We start from the raw sequence: 22,664 nt of genomic DNA, 5'->3' as shown, positions 1-22,664 counted from the left end.
CACAACACAGACAAAGACAAACAGTAAACGTTTAACATGAGTCCAAGACAAAGATTAGAACTGAGTATCTGGCAAAACCTGATGGGTTAGACAATAAAGACAGACAGTAAACTCAACATGAGTTCCTGACAATGAACAAAACTGAGTAGCCGGCAAAACCTGATGGGCTGGAAAACCGAATCCTGAAGCAAAATATAACCAAGTTGAGGAAACTACTATTCCTCGATTTCCTGAGTCCTCTGGAGTGTCCCCCAGGGACGTGGCCTGTGGCTCTGTGACACATCTATCAGCCACTTTCGCAGAGAGCTAATGTTCTTCACTGACAGCCACTTTGCCAAGCCCTAACCTGAAACCCGAAACCAGAAAGAGGCACCTTACTTACCCCGAGAGGAGTCGGTTGTGGTCTTTTGTTCGTCACTGCTGGATATCTCAGCTAGGGCCTCCAGAAGAAAAGGTGGGCCGAACCTTGGAAGAAGAGACCACCAGGAGAATTTCTCATGCAACAGCAAAGAGTTTATTGGGGGTCCAGCATGCTGGGGCTCAGAGCTCACTTCAGAGGAGCAAAGAACAAAGAGCCCCGAGAACAACTTGAGCAGATTTTATATACATTCTTTAGAGAGGGCAGGGACTTTACATACATCATAGCTTCCTTTAGCAAATCACCATATACCGTGGGAAAATCAAATAACAACTCTAAAACATGATTAGCACATTCATTGGCGGGAACAGGTCAGGAAGGGGGTGATTGGTCAGCCCTGAGAAGGGGTATACATTTAAACTAATTGGTTGAAGCCCTGAGATGTATACGTGCTGAGCTGCACGTTTTCTGGGAAGAGGTTGTTAAGTAACTAGGTGGTCAGGGAAGATTTCAACACACATCTAATGGGAAGTTCCGGAAATTGTCTTAACTGCCACAGGAATTTCAGGTTCTGAGTGCAGCTTGGAAACTTTACAAAACCTGGTTCTTTACGTTTCAATTTCAATTTCTTTTATTCTTTCAGAACCTTACAAAGGAAGGCGAGAGACTTCATCCACAATGACTGCAATTTTGGCCATTTTGGTTTAGGAAGCAGACATGGGATCTTTCTTTAGATCCATATGGTGCTGATAATCAAAGCCACAGCCTCACACAGGGCCAAGAGGCTGATTAAGACACATCCCTTTCCAAAGCAATTACTTCTCTGAGGTCAGTTACAGAACTCAGTCTCTGAGGGGAATCACACCAGACTTCAAGCCCAGGTGGACCCAGTCATCTCTTCCAAACGCCACACAAATGACCACAATTAAAACCAAAACATTCCCCAGGATAGATCCTCATCTTCTTCCATATATACATTCATCATAACGTCTGGCTGGATGTTTCCATGAATGGCACAGCCTAAGAGAGTTTCCAAAATAAGCTCCCTTGCCCCTCATTTGCCTAACATCAGGGTGGCCTGGACACCCTTCCAGTGAACTAGGATTGATCAGATAGGTCTGCTGTTAATACTGCTCTGCTTCTCCAATTTGAGGCCTACTGACTGTCAGGGATAGTATCCTTATGTGATTTGGAGTCATGAGGATACCCAATCATCTCTGCAGGGCTTGAAAGAACTCGTTTGTCCCAAAGGATCCCTATTCTCACTTGATGGAGGTCAGGAACCTAAAAGAGGAAGGTGAGAGACTTCATACACCATGACTGATCTTTTTGCCATTTTGGTTTTGGATACACACATTGGATTTTTCTTTAGATCGAACAGGTGCTGAGAATCTAAGCCACTACCTCACACAGGGCCAAGCACCTGATTCAGACACATCCCTTTCCAAAGCATTTAAGCAAAGAGCCACAGGTGATGCCCATTCATTACCACTTGAAAACAGTTTTCATCAGGATTCACAAAGGGGTGGCCTGAGCCAAAGACCTTCATGAAATTCATGGCAACAGGCAAATAGGTTAGCAGAAGGCCCAAAGCAGGGTTTCTCCACTGAGACTTTCCTGGCCACACTGATATCTGAGTTTTCTGAGATGCTCACATTCTCTTCAGCTAGCCAGAACATGGCCATGTCACAGAGCTTGGAGGTGGTATATATCTTGGACACAAAACCATGAGCCTATTCTGGAGAGTGGCCAGAATTCACGAAGAAAACAGGAATATAGGAAGATAGTAGGTGTTGCCCATCGATAAGGAAACCTGCAGTCCATTCCTAAAATGGGCAGGATGAATGCTGGGAAGCTTTCTACTAGACAGGACACATCCATTGATGCATTCTTATTTCTAATGTCTTCAACCACGGACACAGTGAGATACACAGACATAGAAACACTCACCTTGTCCAACGACTTTTTAGAAACAGTCCACTACAAACCAAACATACTGACTTTCCTACCTATTCTGAGAACATGAGACAAATCCACAAACTCACACCCACATTCACAAAGGCACCTCCTTCTACCAAGTAAGTCTGTGACTTTCCAGAGTGTTCTCTGACTGGTGTACCATACTATGTTCCCACGAAATGGCCTGTCCTGTCTCAGATCTGGTCTCCTTGTCCAACTCTGTGAAGTTGTCAGGAGCCTGGGCTGACCACTACCTGCTTTCTCAGAGTCTTCAGAGCTCTACTTGCATTTGGCCATCCTCAAATCATTAGGTATCAAGAAAGGCAGACTCTGTCCTTGGTAAATCCAAACAAGTGAGCCAACTGGGACTGGGACTGGGACTGGCTCTGTGTGCCTGGCTTCCTGAAAACAAGTTCAGAGAGTTCCATCACCAAAGATGTGACGTAGGCCAATTCTTTCAGGAACGGAATGAGGTCACTGCCTTTGCAACCACTTTGTCCTAACAGTTGCTTCCAAGGGTCCCTTGAGATGGAGGCTGCCCCTACTTCCTGTGACACTTTCACAAATTAGAATGGTATATCAACCATAGGGACCAAAAAGAAGCTCTCCACAAAGGGCTGGTTTGGTCCATCTTCTTTATATTAAGAGGAGAGAGGCTGATTCAGACACATTGTTTCATCCTGACCAGGTTGTTTGCCATGGAAGATGACTTTTGCTCTCTCAGGTCCTTTATATCTGCCTATATCTTCTCCTGGGATCATTTCTGCATCAACTTTGAGGTTCTCAGCAATTGGAAGATCATCTACATGCCTGTATTGTAAGACCAACTCTGTCTCTGCTCTTCTGTAAAGTTAGATTGAGGGAACAGTGTATTGTTAGGGTTAATACCATATACTATTTGGGTTAAGAATCATTCTGAGGGATGAATAATGGTATTGGGAACCTGCCATATTCACAAGAAAATATCAGTGAAATATAAGTATGAAACCGGAAAATCTAGGTACGATTTGAAGCCCTGAAGGGCATTGGGCCTTTTAGTGGGATACTTAGCTTTGAATTATGTTCTGCACAGATGTCTCAGATAAATCGATATGCAAAGGCATAAGACCTTGTACCTTGGATGATTGAATGTAGAAGAGAACATCCGGTCAAAAATGAATAGTCTGTAGGATTAGGAAGATAGTCGGTAGGTTTAGTAAAAAGAGTGAGTATAGGATTTGGACCAAAAGTTCATTAGCAATATTGTTTCGTTGAGAGAGTGAACGTAAATATTAGCACATGTGAAAAGTCATTCACAATGATGAACTGGGGAAAATATGTAGGAAAGCAGATATCGATAGAGACATTAGGAAATCAGGCACAGTATAAGGTGAGTGATAGGATTAGACACTTTCAACATGGTTGAAGTTGAATGTATAATCTTTGGAAGAAACAAATATGTAGACACCAAAAGGATTGACATTTCAGAGCATTAGGCAATCTGGACATGGTTGATTTTAGTATTCCATGCTCACTTTGCATTTTGCTTTGGTGAAAGGTTAATACAATAGGTACTTGTCACTTCCTGTTTTTCTGTATGCTTAACAAAAAACTGTTGAAATCTTGAGAGCTGTTTGATAATTTTGTTCCCAGAATGTGCTGTCCCCAATTGCCAAACTTCAGAATGTACTCCCTCACCTGTTTGCACGCAAACCGCCCACTCGCCCTGACCCATCAAAAATTTCCTTCCCTGCCCTCTCCAAGGAAAGTACATAAGCTCTCTTTAAGCTGTTCTCAGGGCTCTCAACTCTATACATGTGAGCTCTTAGCCCCAGCATGCTGAACCCCCAATAAACCGTTTGCTGTAGCTGAGTGAAAATGGTAAACTCTTCTGGATTTAAAAGATGCTTTCTTTTGCTTGCCTCTGCATAAAGATAGTCAGTTTCTGTTTGCTTTCCACTGGGTAGACCCAGAAACCGGAACTTCTGGTCAACTAACTTGGACTAGACACCCACAGGGGTTTAAAAATTCCCCCACTCTCTTTGATGCAGCCCTCCACAGAGATCTCAACAACTTCAGAAATGTGCACCCCGAAGTCCCCCTGCTTCAATATGTGGATGTCCTGCTACTGGCTGCCAACACCAAGGAAAACTGTGAGTCTGGGACCCAATCACAATTATCTGAAATTGCTGAACTCGGGTATAGAGCTTCGGCCAAAAAGGCACAAATTTGCCAGCAAGAAGTAATCTTCCCAGGGTATTCCCTTAGGGGCTGTAAATGATGGCTCACTGAGCCCAGAAAACAAACTGTTGTGCAGATACCACCCCCATCTAACAGGGGACAACACAGAGAGTTTCTTGGGATTGCTGGCGTTTGCAGGTTATGGATACCTGGGTTTGTGTTCTTAGCTGCTCCTTTATACCCTCTGTTAAATGAGGATGCCTAATTCCAATAAGCCCCTGAGCACCAGCAAGCTTTTGATAATATCTAAGGACACTGACACTGAAATCCTCAACTTCACTGAGCCAAGCCTGCAATTACAGAAAGCCCTACACTACGTTAAAAGTGTACATCAACTCACTCACCTTGGTTCAAAGAAACTACAGGCGTTCCTGAAGGATCAAGAACAGAGTTTTCGACTAACTGACTCACAGCGAAAGGAAATATCAGAACGGGTAACAAAAGCCTGTCGGGTGTGTCAATTGGTTAATGCTTACCCTTCCAAGATTCCTGAAGGAAAGCACCTATGAGGAACCAGACAAGAACAATTCTGGGAAGTGGACTTTACTGAAATTAAGCCAGCAAGGTATGGACTTAAATATATCCTAGTCTTTACAGATATATTTTCAGGATGGACTGAAGCCGTTTCCATTAAAAAAAAAAAGGCGCAAATGGTGGTCAAGAAGATCGTGAAAGATATTTTTCCAAGATACGGTCTGCCTAAGGTAATAGGGTATGATATTTGAACGGCATTCATGGCCCAGGTAAGTCAGGGGTTAGCCAGGACCCTGAGGATTATATGGAAGTTACATTGTGCTTATAGACCCCAGAGCTCAGGACAGGTAAAAAAAAATAAATAGAACCATTAAAGAGAACTAAACGAAATTAAGCTTAGAGACCGGCTTAAAAGATTAGAGTATGCTCCTGCCTTATGCACTGTTTCATGCAAGAAATAGTCCCTCTGGTTCTTTGTGTAACCTCACCCCCTATGATATTCTCTATGTTGCCCTTCCTCCAGTAAGGGACCTAACCCCAACTCTAAGACCTAACGATCCTTTCCACACCCCCTTGCTTGAAAGACTAAAAGCTCTTGAAAGAACTCAGCGATACCTGTGGAAACAGCTGGCCACTGCCTACCACCCTGGGAACGAGGGGACTCCACATGTATATCAAGTAAGAGACTTCATCTACATCAGGTGTCATCCCTGGAACCCCGCTGAAAAGGACAATACCAGGTGCTACTTATAACACCTACAGTGGTAAAGGTAGACGAAATCACTTCCTGGATCCATTCCTCTCATCTCAAGCCTGCGCCCTGTCCAGACTCTGGCTGGATACTGGAAAAGAGTGGTAACCCTTTCAAATGGTGTATTCGCCAGGTGGATAAGGCTATAGATTCTCCCCTTGGCCACGAGTAGTCTTAATGCTCATCAGCCCGTACAGCAGCGATGGCTGATCACAAATCCTACTAGACAAGAAGTATGGTCTATCTCACATACAGCCCCCTTAGGGACCTGGTGGCCTTCTCTCCACCCAGACATTTGTCAGCTGGCTATAGTTCGCTCCTATTGGGATATCTCTGAAAAAGAGGATCCCACTAAAATTCCATTAAATTCCTTCTGTACCATAGATAATGGAAACAAACATTATGGATGTAGGGACACATGAGCCTGATGCAGGTTGGCTAGCCTAGATTACTATGTTTTCCCAGCAGACTATCAAAACCACAAACAGCCATGGCTGTGTGCGGGAAAAGCTGACATCTTCTGAAAGTCATGGGGATGTGAGCATACATGGGCTGCCTGGTGGAATCCAAACTCCTCATCAAATTCAGTACACAGCATTGGCCATATTACCAATTAGACAACCAAAACTGATGGCCCCCAGATGGGTCTCTAGATCCTCAAATTCTGTGTGACCTTTTTAACTTCTGCAAGTGCTCAAAAGGGTGAAAGGAGATTCCCCTATGTGGAGGCCTATTCCCTCCTTCTCTCACATCCTGAACTATGCTTCTCCAATAGATCCTCAACCTCTGCCTTCTGCTCCAGAATCTCTGCTGTCACTCCCACCTCGGCAACCTGATTTCTCCCCTCCAATTACTAGATCAAAACCCAAACCTCGGTTCTCAGACAATTGCCCCCTTGCTGAAGTAGCAGGTACTGAGGCACCCCTCCACCAACTCACTCCTCTCTTCTCCTGTCAGTGCCCGCACCGAGTCACACCAGGTCCTCTTACCAGCTATACCAAGCTCAAACCAGCTGAGGAGAGCCCTCAGACCCCTATCCAAGATGTAATAAAAATGGCTTTTAAAGTTGCTTTACCATCACTGAAAACAGGTTACTAAGAATTTAAAGTCCCTCACAGGCTTTTTGGGATACTCACTCCCGTCTTCCCCTCTGCTCTACCTGATATACTGCTCAAAATATTGTTGCTAGGAAAATCCTAAACCCCTTTCTCATTATTATTTTACATCTCTTCTTTCTCCTACACAGATCCACGTAGCTACTCTCACCCCCGCCTTCCCCATCTTCCCCCTTCGTACAAGGCCCACAGAAAAGCCTTAACTGACCTTCTCCAAAATTCTTCACCATGACTGACTTTAGGACTTTCAGCAAAAGAGTCCCTATAAAATAGTTCAATGTAGATAACCTACCTCTTTTGTGTTGCCTGTTCTACTTGGCAAATGGCTGGAAAAATCAGCACTTCTAAGCTAGACACCCCCTTACTAGTTTTTCAGAAAATATGCGAACAAGGCCTCTGGCCTTGAGCTGTGGCTTCACAGAGATGGCTACATGTGTAAGATAAAGAAGTTACCAATTGTGCGCCATGGTAACAGCTGGCAGGGAAAAAACAAAAAATAGAAGAAAAATGCTCTCCCCCTCCTAGGTGTCCTTAAAAAGTTAACTTGCCCAGAAGAGAGGAAAAAAAAAAACCAGAAACAAAAACTGCTTTTTGGGTTCTTCTGCAGACTGTGAACTTCTTAGCCCCTTCCATTACATGTTGGGTACAAAATTCTGAAACTACCTAAACTTGGAGTTCAGGGGATTAATTGATTACAACAGAAGCAATGCCCTCTAAATCCGGTTGCAACCAAAAAGGACTGTTTTTCTGTTTTCGGTGCTATCTTAGGTGCCTTGCCCTGTCCATACCTACAAGAGTATAATTCTATATACTTAAACATTGTTTATGTTTTCATAAAATTGTCAACTGGTGCGATTAATTATGTAATGGTGCAGATGTTTCCCAGAGTCTTCTATCATGATGCAGGTTCATTAAGATCAAATAGCGGGGGGCATACAACCAGGTTCTGCTGGGAATCTGTATTCCTCACTTTAGCCATCCAATTAGGAATAGGAGTTGCTGCAGTGCTTGGCACAGGAACCACTGCCCTAGTCCATGGAACACAATAAATGACCCAATTAGAAGCAGCAGTAGACCAAAGCTTAAAGATATTAAACCTCCATCACAGGCTTACAGGATTCTTTAACATCTCTCTCTGAAGTTGTTTTACAGAACAGGCGAGGGTTGGACCTCCTCTTCATGAGAAAAGGTGGCTATTGTGCTGTATTGAGGGAAGAATGTTGTTTATATTCCGATCATACTGGTTGTAAAATTATCTATGAGTAAATTGAGAAGACGCCTTGAAGAGCGTCAACGAGAGAGAGAGGCCCAAAAATGGTGGTTAGAGTCTTCGTTCACACAGTCCCCCTGGTTAACTACGCTTTTATCAGCTCTGGCCGGTCCATTAATAATCATCATATTATTGCTAACTGTAGACCCTGTTTGCTCCACCTCTTAGTTTCATTCCTTCCACCTCAAATTGGACAAGTTAAATTTTGGTAATCAGACAACAATATACCCCACTAGCAGACATAAAATGTGACACCCCTCAATGATCACTTTTATGATTAAACGTAACCAGAAAAAGAAGTGGGAAATGAAAGATTAATAAAATAGGTATTTGTCACTTCCTGTTTTTCTGTATTCTTAACAAAACACTATTGAAATCTTGAGAACTGTTTGGTAATCTTGTTCCCAGAATGTGCTGTCCCCAACTGCCAAACTGCAGAATGTAACCCCTCACCCGGTTGCACGCAAACCGCCCATTCGCCCTGAAGCAGCAATAAACTTCCCTCCCTTCCCTCTCCAAGTTAAGAATGTAAGCTCTGCTTAAGATGTTCTAAGGGCTCTCTTCTCTATTCAAGTGAGCTCTGAGCCCCAGCATGCTGGACCCCCAATAAACCCTTCGCTGTTGCATTAGACAGTCTGTTGGTTGTCTCTTCCTCCAAGGCTAGAATGACTTTTACATTTGTACAATCATAAGTGTGACCTTTGCTTTTTGTGTCCAAAATATTACTGTGATAAAATATATATGTAGATCAGGAGACATGAGTATTTCTTCCACCATTTCTTGTAGCAATAGTTTGAAGACATGTAAATTAGTATTGGGGTACAAATAGGTGTACCCTGTGTCTATGAATATAGAGATAATGCATGAGTAGACCATACTGTGAATAAATAATATAACTGGTTCCAAATTTAAATAATGGATTGAATTGATATCTGAAAATATACAGGAAATCTTATATTGATTTACATACATTCATTTCAACGAATTATACATCTAATGGTAATATTAGGGTTATGATTTATCATGAAGAGTGTATGAGTTTTGCTTCAAAAGTGATTATGGAAATCGAAAATAATGTGTTTGGAAAGAAGTCTCATGAAAAGACCAGTCAAGAAACATGGAGGAATACATGTGTTCTGAAGCAGGAAGTGATTGAAAGCGAAACAAATGCGTATAAATTTACTAACTTCTGGATGAAATACATATCCTATGATGTGCATTAATTAAAGAAATAGTAATGAACCAGTGTTGAATAAAAATTAACATCAAAATATACATTATGTCCCATAGGAATTTACTTGCATTAATGTTAAACTGGGTCAGTTACTGGAGAAATATTAGGATTTGTATGCACCATTCACTGAAGTTAGTTTTCAGAACTAGGAAGAAAATATGTATTTCAGGTGAATTAATATTTCTGAGAATAATCTTATGAAAAGTTTACTATAAATCCACATACATGAACATGAATAAATGTAGGGAGTGTATAATAAGATGCATATATTTCATATTTTGAAAAATCTGGAGAGTATATATATATATATATATATATATATATATATATATATATACACACAAAACACAAACAAAGACATTAAAAAGTAGCAATATATATGCCAATCAAAATTCATCGTGCAATATATATCATCTACAGATCCAAAAATATTAATTTTACTGAACATGGATTTATGTATAATGTTGTTCTACTAGGAAGCTCACTCATAGTTCAAATTTTCAGTTCCAAAAGCATTTAGGAGGAGTTATCTCTTCTCACACTTTGTATCTGCCAAGTTAGCCACCTCATAGGAATGTACGTGTCATACCAGGTAGGATTCTATATGTGCATATGAAAATACATGTGCTGAATAGCCTACAGAGAAAGCGAAACAGAAATTCACATATTTGTTAACTTTCAAAACATATGGAGAACTATTTCAACAAAAAATTGACAAGATTTATAACTCCTACCTTATATCATGCAAAAGGCAAGACCAAATATACACCGTGCCTCCTCTGACTGCTTGTATTTCTTTTCTATTTGGGTTATTTTTCTCCATCATATTAGGATTTGTAGTCAGAGTCTAATAGGGTATGGGTTAGTGTCAGGGATTCAGTATTTCAAATGAAAAATTTGAAAATGAATCCAATGTGTATGTAAATATGTGCTACACAAAAATCTTCCCACTCTCATCCAGAACAATGCCTTGACAAAACCTTTGCCCTAAGTAAGACACAATTAGAGGAGAAGAGTTAGAAAATCTGTGAATACATATCTGGAATTGAATATGCTCAGGAGTTCACAACCTTGGAAGTGGTAGAGGTGTTTCCAAAAGTAAAGGACACCGTAAACACTCCACAAACATGGAGGTCTACTGGCCTAGAGACTTTTTGAGAAACTGCCTGTGAGGTTGCGCACTTGAAACATATGTTGTTGTCAGGAGCTTTAGCTTCCTTTCTAGTGAGACCATCAAAGCTGGGTCTGCATCAATGAGACCTGGAGGACATGGTTTCTTCTTTTCCAATGAACATGAGGCAGGAGTGCTGAATTCTCTCTTTAGGTAAACTGTGGCCACTGGGGGCTAAATGTCTCCCCATGTTTTCTGTGAAACCATATGGTCATCCTCCATTTTCGTGGTGTTTCTTGCTGTTGCACTGGGAGTTTTGTATTTGCTTCACGATATGCAAGGTTTTTAACTGGGACACAGTGCGGGAGGGAGTTCTGTAACGTGTGGAGGGTCAGGGTCTGCAGGAGAATACAAGAACAAGACTTTTATCCCACATAGCTTGCCTCCTTCACCATAGCAACCTGATTCTGAACAATGTACTGAAACCTCTCCATATAACAAGATGCCTTTACATATAAGGGTCTGCTGGCTTCACCATGTCAGTCACAAGCCGTTTGGAAGCCAATGGCCGATCCACATGGCCACCCCACAGATGTTTTATCACACACCTGCCCACCATTGCTCTAGGCCCACTACTCAGCAGGATGCAACTTTCTGGCATCTCTGTTTAACACCATTTTTATGAAAACCAGTCAATCAAGGCACTGTCTGGTATAGTCATTGTTGGCAAAAGTATAAACAGCAGCCATAACCCAGAGAAAAATTCCCAACATGGCGCCTACGGACTTCTTCTTCCTACCTCTTCTTTTCTGCAGTGACGCAAAAAGTTCCCGCCTGTGTGAACTCTCCTGCCTCCTCCAATTTCAAATCTCCCTGGCGGAGAACCTTAGCCCCAATGAGAATTAATTCCTGGGCTCCGGAGCTGATATCTGAAAGAACTTGCCAATAAATGGGTTGCCTGCCATTTATCTAAGCCCTTCCATCTCCCCCTTAGTTCTATATAAGCACACAGCTTTTTGCAATAAAATTGGAATTCTGGTGAAGTGTCTTTGCGTGGGGAGTTCTTTCATTCTGGTGCCCCGTGAGAGGATAGGGGTGAGCTCTTTCCAACAACAGCCCCATACCCCTCTCCGCCGAGACACTCTGCCCTAGTCCGCTCTTTTCAGACGCCGGTTTTCTGCACTCACCACTGATCTGATGTAGGTAATCCTCCCCTGACCCCGGCTAGCCAACTCCCTTCGGGCTGCCACTGGTTTTGTGACCGTGATCGTCCTGCACACTCCAGACGCCCGGTAGGGGAGAGGGAATTCCTCTCACTAAGACCTTTACTAGTCGCAGTGGGCCCTCTGGTGTTCCATTTCCCTTTGGGGCGTGAGGCTTCTGAGTTTACACGAGAGGCTCTGTGGTTTTTCCTGCTCCACTGCCAGCTAGAGTTGCTGTTTCCTGTGGGGCTGCTGTGTCTGACTGAAGCTGCCTCTATGCTCAGGGAAAACTGAACTCCCAGCCTGGAACTGCATTCTGCCAGAGCCGGAGTTCTGTTTTCATTACTGACTTCTTCTTCCGTGGTCGAAAACTTTTCTGACGTTAGGTTGCCCTTGGCTCCAATCCCTTTTGGTCTCACAGATCGCACTTCACTGCTGACGACCAGGTAGTGCCCTCTGTATTTCCTCGTGATGGCTGGTAATTTTGGGGATGCCCACCTGACCCCCATTTGCCCTGAGCTTCCTGGAAGCTGTTCAAGCCCGGGTTTTCTCTTTGTCTCTCTCGCTTATTCTTATTCTCTCTCTCTCTCTCTCTCTCTCTCTCTCTCTCTCTCTCTCTCTCTCTCTCTCTCTCTCTTCCATCTCTCCCTGTGACTATGGGCACCTCTTAGTCTGTACCTGAAGCCTCACCTCTCAAACGTTTAATAAATAATCTGGCCACACTCTCCCTCACACCAGACATCAACCCAAACTTCTAATCAAATGCTGTACCCACGATTGGCCTACATATCCACTGGATAATGGCAATCATTGGCCACCAGAAGGCTCCTTAGATCCAAACCTCCTCTGGGACCTTTTTAACTACTGCCAGCATCTGAAAAAGTGGAGGGAGATTCCCTGCATTGAAGGTTTTAGCCTTCACACACAGCACCCTGCTCTCTGCTCCTCTTGCCCTCCCTCTCAGGTCCTCTTTGCTTGCAAACCCCTCTCTTCCCCTACTTCTATTCCTGACTTCACAGATTCTTCCTCATTCGACCTAGCAGATGAACCCCCACCTTATCCCCCAGCCCCATCTACCCCTTCTCTCCCGCTATACCTTCCTCTTCCTCTGCCTGATTCCATGGATCCTCAGCCTTCCGTATCATCCCCCTCCCCTCCGCCATCTTCTGCCTGCTCCACCTCCTTCTCCTCCACAAAGACACTTCCTTTCTCTCCCTCTCCTTCCTGTCTGCCGCCTGCCTCTTTCAGTCCTCCTGTTACCAGGTCTAAGGGACTCCTTCCCACCCCCAAGACAATCACACCCCTTCGTGAGGTAGCTGGTCCCGAGGGTGTCATCAGAGTCCACGTGCCCTTCTCCATGTCGGACATTACTCAGCTAGAGAGGAAGTTAGGCTCTTTCACCACTGACCCCACAACTTACATTCGGGAGTTTCAATGGGTCCTGCAAGCATATAGCCTCTCTCATCATGACATCTACATGCTTTTGGCCAATACACTTCTCCCTGAGGAAAGGCAATGGGTCTGGAAGCTAGCCCAAGCCCATGCTGATGAAAATCATAGGACCAATCCTAACCACCTCACAGGCCCTCATGCTGTCCCAGAGCAGGGTTCCCTATGGGATTACAACACCCCTGAAGGCTTACAGTTTCATGACCTTTTTACATCCTGCCTCTTGGTGAGCCTGAAAAAGGCCACCCGCAAGGCTGTAAACTTTCAAAACGTGCAGGAGGTCATTCAAAGGAAGGAGGAAACACCTTCAGAATTCCTGGATAGACTAACCAAGGCCCTTCAACAGTACACAATCCTCGACCCAGAAACCCCTGATGGCCGTCATGTCTTAATGACATATTTTCTGGCGCAAAGCTACCCTGACATTAAAGCCAAGCTTAAAAAGCTTGAACAGGGCCCTGCTACTCCTCAGACCGAAATCCTCACTGTCGCTTTCAAGGATTTTCATGGTAGAGAGGATGAAAGTGAACGTCGTAGGCAGAGGGCTGAAAATGCCAAATTCCAAATGTTGGCCCAGGTCATTCAGAGAAGGCCCATCAACACGCCGTCCCAATAAGACACCCCAGGAGCTTGCTTCAAATGTGGTAAGGAGGGACATTGGGCCAGGGATTGTTCTACGCCGAGGACACCCTCCAACCCCTGCCCAAAATGCCATCAAAGGGGACACTGGGGGGCAGACTGCCCAACAACCTGGAAGGGAGGTTGGTCAGGCGCCCAGCAACCCCAGCCTCTCCTGGGCTTGGCAGAGGAGGATTGATAGAGCCCTGGGCCTCCTCTCCCGACTATTACCATCAAAAAGCAAGAGCCTAGGGTCACCTTCCTGGCGAATGGAAGCTTCATTTTCTTCCTCTTGGATACTGGTGAGTCATACCACACCCTCAAAAACTCCTATTGTCGGGGTAGTAGGTAAACAGATTTTCCCTCAAAAAGCTTCCCCCCTTATCATGTTATATGCAGGGATCCCTTTTGTCCTTCACACACTCCTTTCTTGTTATGAGCCATTGCCCCATTTCCCTTCTGGGAAGGGACATACTCTCACTATTAAAAGTCACCATTCACATATCACCCCACACCTCTCCTACCTCTCATTTCCTCATGATGTTCCTAGGGGCAGATAAACCTCCTTCATGCACTCTACCACGACTATCTAAACCAGTTATCCCTGAGGTTTGGGACACAACTACACCTTTTATGGATAAATGCAGTCCTATTTATATTGTCTTACGGGACCCTTCAAGATATATTAGTCAACCACAATATCCACTCAAAACCACAGCCCTCCCCGGATTAGAACCCATTATCCAGGATTTATTATGAAAGAGGTATCTCAGGCCTACACACTCTCCTTTCAACACCCCCATTCTGGCAGTTAAGAAACCTAACGGGTCCTACAGGCTGGTTCAAGACCTTCGCCTTGTCAACTCCTCTGTGGTCCTCATCCACCCGCTAGAGCCCAACCCTTACACCTGCCTCTCTCAGATCCCTGCCACTACTACCCACTTCTCGGTCCTAGATTTAAAAGATGCAATCTTTTCTATTCCCTTGTCATCAGAATCTCAGGATATTTTTGCTATTATGTGGACTTACCCTCACACCCGCCATTCTCGTCAGCTTACCTGGACTGTCCTCCCACAGGGATTCAGGGATAGGCCCCATCTCTTTGGCCAAGTTCTTGCCCAGGACCTCACATCCTTTCACCCGACCTGTCCTGACTCTACTCTCCTTCAATATGTCGATGACCTTCTTCTATGTAGTCCCTCTTGGAAACACTCTCAATTCCACACTGCCCAGCTTCTTAATTTCCTAGCATACAAGGGATATAGGGTGTCTCCCCACAAGGCCCATGTTTCCCAGCTTTCTGTCACCTATCTTGTTTTTTGCCTTACACCCAGGAAAAAGGAAATAACACTGGATAGGATGCAACTCCTCTCTGATCTTCCAGTGCCCCATTCGAAAGCCGAAATACTATCATTCCTAGGACTAGCAGGTTATTTTAGGGCCTGGGTCCCAAATTATTCTTTTCTAGCCAAACCCCTGTATGACCTAGCAAAGGGACCCCCTAGTGAATCTCTTGCCTCCTCCCCCAACTACTACTTTTGTAGGCTTCAGCAACTCCTCTTAAAGGCACCTGCCTTTCACCTTCCTGATCTTTCAAGACCATTTCATCTATATGTCCATGAAAAAGGAGAGCAAGCACTTGGGGTCTTAGGTCAAAACTATGGGCCTACATATGCACCTGTGGCATATTTGTCCAATAAAGTAGACCCTACCATCCGTGGGTGGGCCCCTTGCTTAAGAGCTCTGGCTGCTGGACAAATTTTACACAAAGAAGCCTCTAAATTGACTTTTGGGGCCCCTTGAACTATCCAGTCCCAATATCACTTGAAGGATCTTTTAGCTTATAAGGGCCTTCAAACCCTTCCTCCATCCAGAGTTCTGTCGCTCCTCACTTCCTTTCTGGAAAACCCTAATATTACTTTTCTCCCCTGCTCTGCAATGAACCCTGCCTCACTGCTGCCAATGACTCCCACGTCTAACACACCAATTCATAATTGCTTGGAAAACTTAGATGATTTCCTCCCCTGTCATTCTTCCATTTCTGAGGGACCACTCACCAAGCCTGACCTTATCTGGTTCACTAACGGCAGTTTCTTTAGGCAGAATGGCACTCATTACTCTGGGTACACTGTAGTTTCAGCCACTGAGATTATAGAGGCCAAAGCTCTGCCTTCAGGAACTACCAACCAGCAGACTGAACTTATAGCACCCACTCGTGCCTGCCTTCTAGCACAAGGCAAATCCCTCACGCTTTATAATGACTCAAAATATGTGTTCCATATCTTATTATCCCATGCTGCAATATGAAAGGAGCGAGGACTACTTACCACCAAAGGTAATGCAATCACTAATTGGGCTCTTATAGCCAATCTGATAGAGGCCTCCCACTTACCCACCCAGTTGGGAGTTGTCCATTGTAGGTCCCATCAGAAGGATGGCTCTCTCATCACTGAGGGCAATGCCAAAGCTGACCAGGCAGCATGAATGGCTGCCACCACTTCCAATTATGGCACCCCTGGGGGACATATAATGGCCACTTTAGACATCTCATCTAAAGCCACTACTTCTTCCAGTAACAACAAGGATCTTTTCAAGTCCCTTCATACTCTATTCCATTCCAATTCTCAGTCTTTGACCCTCTTTTTACAGAGCTTCTTCTCCCTCACCCCCTCTGACAAAGCCATGCTACTGAATATAGCTTCTAATTGTCAGATCTGTCAGCGGACCAACCCTCATACTCCTTTAAGTCCCAAACCTTTCCCTTCCCACCAAGCCCGGGGACACATTCCCGCTGCTGACTGGCAGGTAGACTTCACCGACATGCCCACAGTTCGGCACACTAAATACCTCCTTGTCTTTGTGGACACTTTCTCTGGTTGGATTGAGGCATTTCCCACTTTCAATAAAAAGGCTTACATTGTAGCTTCAATCTTTCTGACAGACATCATCCCCAGGTTTGGTATGCCCACTTCCCTACAATCTGACAATGGCCCTGAGTTTATTTCTAGGATCACACAAAAGGTCTGTCAAGCCCTCTCCTTCAAGTGGCATTTCCACTGTCCATATCACCCCCAGGCTTCAGGGAAAGTGGAAAGGGTAAATCGTACTCTAAAGGAAGTCCTTACCAAATTGACAATGGAATTACACTTAGACTGGGTCAAACTCTTTCCCTTGGCTTTGCTTCGAATCAGAGCTCTACCTAAGAAACCATCTTTACTGTCTCCATTTGAGATAAGGTATGAAAGACCTTATACCCCCTGGGTTGGTCATTTCACAAGGACCTCTCACCTGAGATTTGTCTTTGCCTCTCTTATTTCATCTTCGCTCGGAACTCTGGAAATATCAGGACTGGCTTCTTCCGGACCCAGTCTCCGCTCCAAACACTCCTCCCTTAACAGCTGGGAGTCTAATCTATTATAATACCCCAGAGGAGAAAGGTACTCTTGCCCCAAAATGGGAAGGGCCCTATCCTGTCATTCTCTGTACCCCCAACACCTCCAAGCTCTCCTTAACAGACAACCGTCTCACCCCTTGGATTCACATATCTAGGTTGAAGCCATATCACCAGGAGGCCCCACCTGCTGACGACAGGACCACCCCAGAGGAACTCAAGAATCACCTCCTGAACCTCCCCTTTACTCCTGCTGTCCACACCCATCTCACTCATTTAAGTTGCGGCTAACACAGTGTTCCCCACAGAACAATTCCTCTTAAAGAAGGCACAATGAGATTTCTCAACACCCTAGTCTTCTCTAACTGCTTGTTTTTTGTGCTCTGCTTATTTTCTGTGCTCTGTCGGGACTGGTCTTTACCCTCCTCTCCTACCATGTATTTTTTCACTCTTCGGGAACAATACTCAGAACATGGCATGCAGAATGTTTGCGCAGTGGATGCAACTACTTGCTTCATCCACAACTGCACCTCAATTTTCCTAAAATTGTCACCTTCAAGGACCTTCTTCCCTGGTAGCTGGAACTGGCCTTTCATTTGCTTCCTTTTTGATCAAACAAAAGACTATTGTCATTGGTGGCCTGAGATATATAATGGGTGCTCCTATAGGTAATGCAGGTTCCATGGTGAACGTGGTAGCTCTTCTTACCACTCACTTGGTTACCCTGAAGGGTGGACTTCTAGTTACATAAAGTGGCATAAAGGCTCTTCATCCGATAACAATGGATGGTATACTTTAGATATACCTGACCCCAAGGCCAAACGTTGGGACTATGTTGAGTTTGCTGTCTGTGCTCGGACAACCTCAGCCAGACCCACAATGTGGATGACTGTTGGCCGCACCCTGAGTACACCACCTAAGGCAACCATCCAGGTAGTCGAACACAATAAGGAATCAGAATCAAAACTTCGAGATCTTATCCATAGCTCATCCAAAGAGGATTCAGAGCCTTCACCCCCCTCAGGTCCCCCTCCCACATGGCTCAATTTGCTACACCAAACTCTTTGATTATTAAACTCCACCCCTCTTTCTGTGCCTACTTCTCAGTTCTTTCTCTGTGCTTCACTTAGTCGTCCACTTCTAGCAGCGGTCCCATTAGCGGCAGGAAATATTTCAGCAAAAACCTACAATTTCTCTAAGAAAGGACAACTCCTACATGTGACACATATCCCACTATGGGAAAGTTATTTCACCAATACTTTATTTCCTTTTATCTCTTTCCACCTGACAATAATGAATCTTTTACCCATTTGTTTCTTGAGCTATAGCACCCCATCGAGCCCTGCGTTTATGAAACCTGGACATTTTCTCTGGTGTAATGGATCTTTAAGTACCTCAACGACCAATGTCTCTGGCACCTGTTTCTTGGTTACTGTAGTTCCTCAGCTGTCTTTGTATACTCCCACCAAATTCCGACAGTTGGCCCTACCTTCCCGCACCTGTAGGGCAGTCTTTCTGCCGGTTCTGGTAGGCCTCACATTAACAACCTCAGTGGCGAGTCTTGGACTCTCTGGTGAAGCTATAGGTCATGCTCTATGGGCATCCAATAACCTGCAACAAAAACTGCAGAAAGCACTTGATACCACTGCTGAGTCTCTGGGCTCCTTGCAGTGGTGGTTACTTCATTGGCACAAGTGGCTTTACAGAACCGAAGGGCAATTGATCTTACTGCAGGAAAAAGGGCCTACATGCCTGTTCCTCAGAGATTAATGTTGCTATTATGTTATTGAATCTGGGCTAATAGAAAAAAATGTTGTTAAATTGCAGGAATTATCGACCCAATTGTTAAAACCTACCTCCTCCAATTCCATAACTGGGTTCTTCCAATCCTCTCTTGCCATGTACTTACTACCTATCTTGGGGCCCCTTATTGGGATGCTCCTTTGTTTGTGTTCTCTTGCCCTGCATAATGAAGTTCCTTCAAATCCAACTGCAAAAATATTTCTAATCAAACTTTCAACCAGCTTTTGCTTAGGCACGCCAGCCTCTGATGACCGATGAGCCCCCAACATCTCTAAGAGAACACTTCACTCAGTGCTGAAGCTCACTACCAGGCACGATGGAATGCGACGGACATCACATGGCAAGAGACAACGAGCTTGGAGAACCTCTTAATCTGCCATCCTGGATTAATGAGTCTTTATGTCCTTCTAAGCTTCTTCATGGCCCATGGCCTCTTCTCTGTCAGTCCCCCAACATGGTATTTCTGCCAAAAATTGACCTTTGCTTTAATTTTTATCTTCATTCTGTTTTTATTCACTCTGATCTTCTTCAGGTGCTGATGATGCCATGTCCAGGCAACGCTTCCAGTATTTCCTAGAGTCTCTGTTACAGGACCAGTGGCTGATACCAACAAACTCCTCCATCCAGGACTGATTCCATGCCATCGACAACTTGTGGCTTCAGGGAACTTTCATAGACTTCAACCCTATGGAAGTAGCTGTCTATAGCCACTGGGTTTTTGTTCTGGCTACCATGATATACCCAGACCTGCCCCCCGAGCATTCCTCCACTTCCCTTTCTATGCCCCTCAGCACCTTCAAACAGCAGGAAGGAGCTGGATCTGACCAACAGCGCCACACTTCCTAAGAAAACAAAAAGGGAGGAATGTTGGAAAAAGTATAAATGGCAGCGATTCCCCAGAGTAAAACCCCAACATGGTGCCTAAGGACTTCTTCTTCCTACCTTCTTCTTTACTGCAGTGACGCAAAAAGTTCCCGCCTGTGTGAACTCTCCCACTGGCGCCAATTTCAAATCTCGCTGGCGGGGAACCTTAGCCCCAATTATAACTAATTCCTGGGCTCCGGAGCTGATATCTGAAAGAACTTGCCAATAAATGGGTTGCCTGCCATTTATCTAAGCCCTACCATCTCCCCCTGAGTTCTATATAAGCACACAGCTAATTGCAATAAAATTGGAATTCTCCCGGCGAAGTGTCTTTGCGTGGGGAATTCTTTCACTCCTGATCAGCAACAGGACATCCAAAGGTTCTCCAGTGCCACCTGGTCATGGGAATTTCAGAAATTTGATCATATTTCTTTAGTCATTTTTGAAGGATGAAGTTGGAGGCACTGTAGGTTTTAATTCATGCAGGAATCATTATAGGGTGAGGAAGCTCATTTCAATGAAATTTTTGGAGAACTCTCACAGACAAGGCTTCCCAAAGAGTGGCCAAAGGTCACATGAAGCCAGGATCATTGAGGTCTGCAATATGAGGTCCATGTGTGTTTAGACTCTCAACTATGGCTGACAAGTCTTTCAGAATAAAATCATGTGATATCCTGGCTGAGATTCCCAGTGCTCTGTGGAAAGCCACCGTGGCCCTCGATCTCAGTTTCTAAGTGCTATTCTCATGCATGGCCTTCTGAAATCCCAACACATTTCATGGCAATTCTTCTCTGAGGTCAGTTCCAGAACTCAGTCTCTAAGGGGAATCACACCAGAATTCAAGCCCAGGTGGACCCAGTCATCTCTTTAAACAGCGACACAAATGACCACAATTAAAACCAAAACACTCACACATGGTCGTCATCTTCTTCCATATAGACACTCATCATAACTTCTGGCTGGAGTTTTCCATGAGGGGTGCAGCCCAAGACAGTGTAACAAATAAGCTCCATTGCCGCTCATTTGCCTAAAGTCAGAGTGGCCTGGACACCCTCCTGTGAACAAGGAGTGATCAAATAGGCCTGCTGTTAATACTGCTCTGCATCTCCAATTTGAGGCCTACTGCATGTCAGGTATAGATTCTTAATATGATTGGGAGTCATGAAAAAACCCAAAAACCTATGGGCAAGGCTCTGCAGGGCTTTGAAGAAATCATTTGACCCAAAGGATCCCTATTCTCACTTGATGGGGGTCAGGAACATTACAAATGAAGGTGAGAGACCTCATTCACAATAACTGCTCTTTTGGCCATTTTGGTTTTAGATGCACACATGGGATCTTTCCTTGGATCCATCAGGTGCTGAGAATCGAAGCCACAGCCTCACACAGGGCCAAGAGGCTGATTCAGACACATCCCTTTCCAAAGCAATTAAGCAAAAAGCCACAGGTGATGCCCATTCATTTCCATTTGAAAACTGTTTTCTTCAGGCTTCACAAAGGGGTGGCCTGAGGCAAAGATCTTCCTGACATTCAGGGCAAAAGAACAATTGGTAAGCAAAAGGCCCAAAGCAGGGTTTCTCCACTGAGACTTTCCTGGTCACACTGATATCTGTGTTATCTGAGATGCTTGAAATTTCCTTCAGCTATCCTGTACATGGCCATATCACAGAGCTTGGAGTTGGTACATATTTTGGACACAAAACCATGAGCTAATTCTGGAGAGTGGTGAGAATTCAGGAAGAAATCAGGAACTTAGGAAGATAGCAGGTGTTGCCCATGAATAAGTCAAGCCGCAGTCCATTCAAAAATTGGGCAGGGTGAATGCTGGGAAGCTTTCTACTAGACAGGACACATCAATTGTTGCATTCTTTTTTCTAATGTCTACATCCACGGGTACAGTGAGATACACAGACATAGAAACACTCGCTTTGTCAAACGACGTACTAGCAGCAGTCCACTCCATATCAAACAAACCGTCTTTCCTACGTATTATCAGATCATGAGACAAAACCACAAAATCACACCCACACCCACAAAGGCACCTCCTTCCCCCATGAAACTCTGTGACTATCGGGAGTGTCCTCTGATTGTTGGTCCATACTATGTTCCCCCGAAATGGCCTGTCTTTTCTCAGATTTGTTCTCCTTTCCAAACTCTGTGAAGGTGTCAGGAGCCAGTGGTGAACCACTACCTGCTTTCTCAGGAAAGGTCACTATTCAGAGCTCTCCTGGTATTTGGCCATCCTCATATCTATAGGTACCAAAAAAGACTGACACTCTCCTTGTTAAATCCAAACAAGTGAGCCCACTAGGACTGCGACTGGAATGGCTCCGCATGCCTAACTTCCTGGATCCCAAGTTCAGAGAGTTCCATCACCAAGGAAGTGAGGTAGGTTTATTCTTATGGAACTGAATGAGGTCACTGCCTTGGCAACAACTTTGTCCTAATTGATGCTTTCAAGGGTCCCATAATATGGAGGCTGCTCCTACTTCCTGTGACAATTTACAAGTTAGAATTGTATATAAACCATGGGCACCCAGGAACAGCTCTCCATCTAGGACTGGTTTGGTCCTTCTTCTCTACATTAAGAAGAGAGAGGCTGATTCATACACATCCCTTCATGCTGACCAGGCTGTTTTTCAGAGAAGATGACTTTTCTCTCTCAGGTCTTTCATAGCTGCCTTCATCTTCTCAAGGGATCATTTCTGCATGGACCTGTGACGTTCTCAAGAGGTGGAAGATCCCCTACATTCCTGAATTGTAAGACCAACTCTGTCCCTGCTCTTCTGTAAAGTTAGATTGAGGGAACAGTGTATGGTTAGGGTTAATAACATGTTCAATTTGG

The sequence above is a fragment of the Callospermophilus lateralis genome, chromosome 16 (genome assembly GCF_048772815.1).
Source record: "Callospermophilus lateralis isolate mCalLat2 chromosome 16, mCalLat2.hap1, whole genome shotgun sequence".
Classification (NCBI taxonomy): Eukaryota; Metazoa; Chordata; class Mammalia; order Rodentia; family Sciuridae; genus Callospermophilus; species Callospermophilus lateralis.
Note: the sequence above shows the minus strand (reverse complement) of the source record.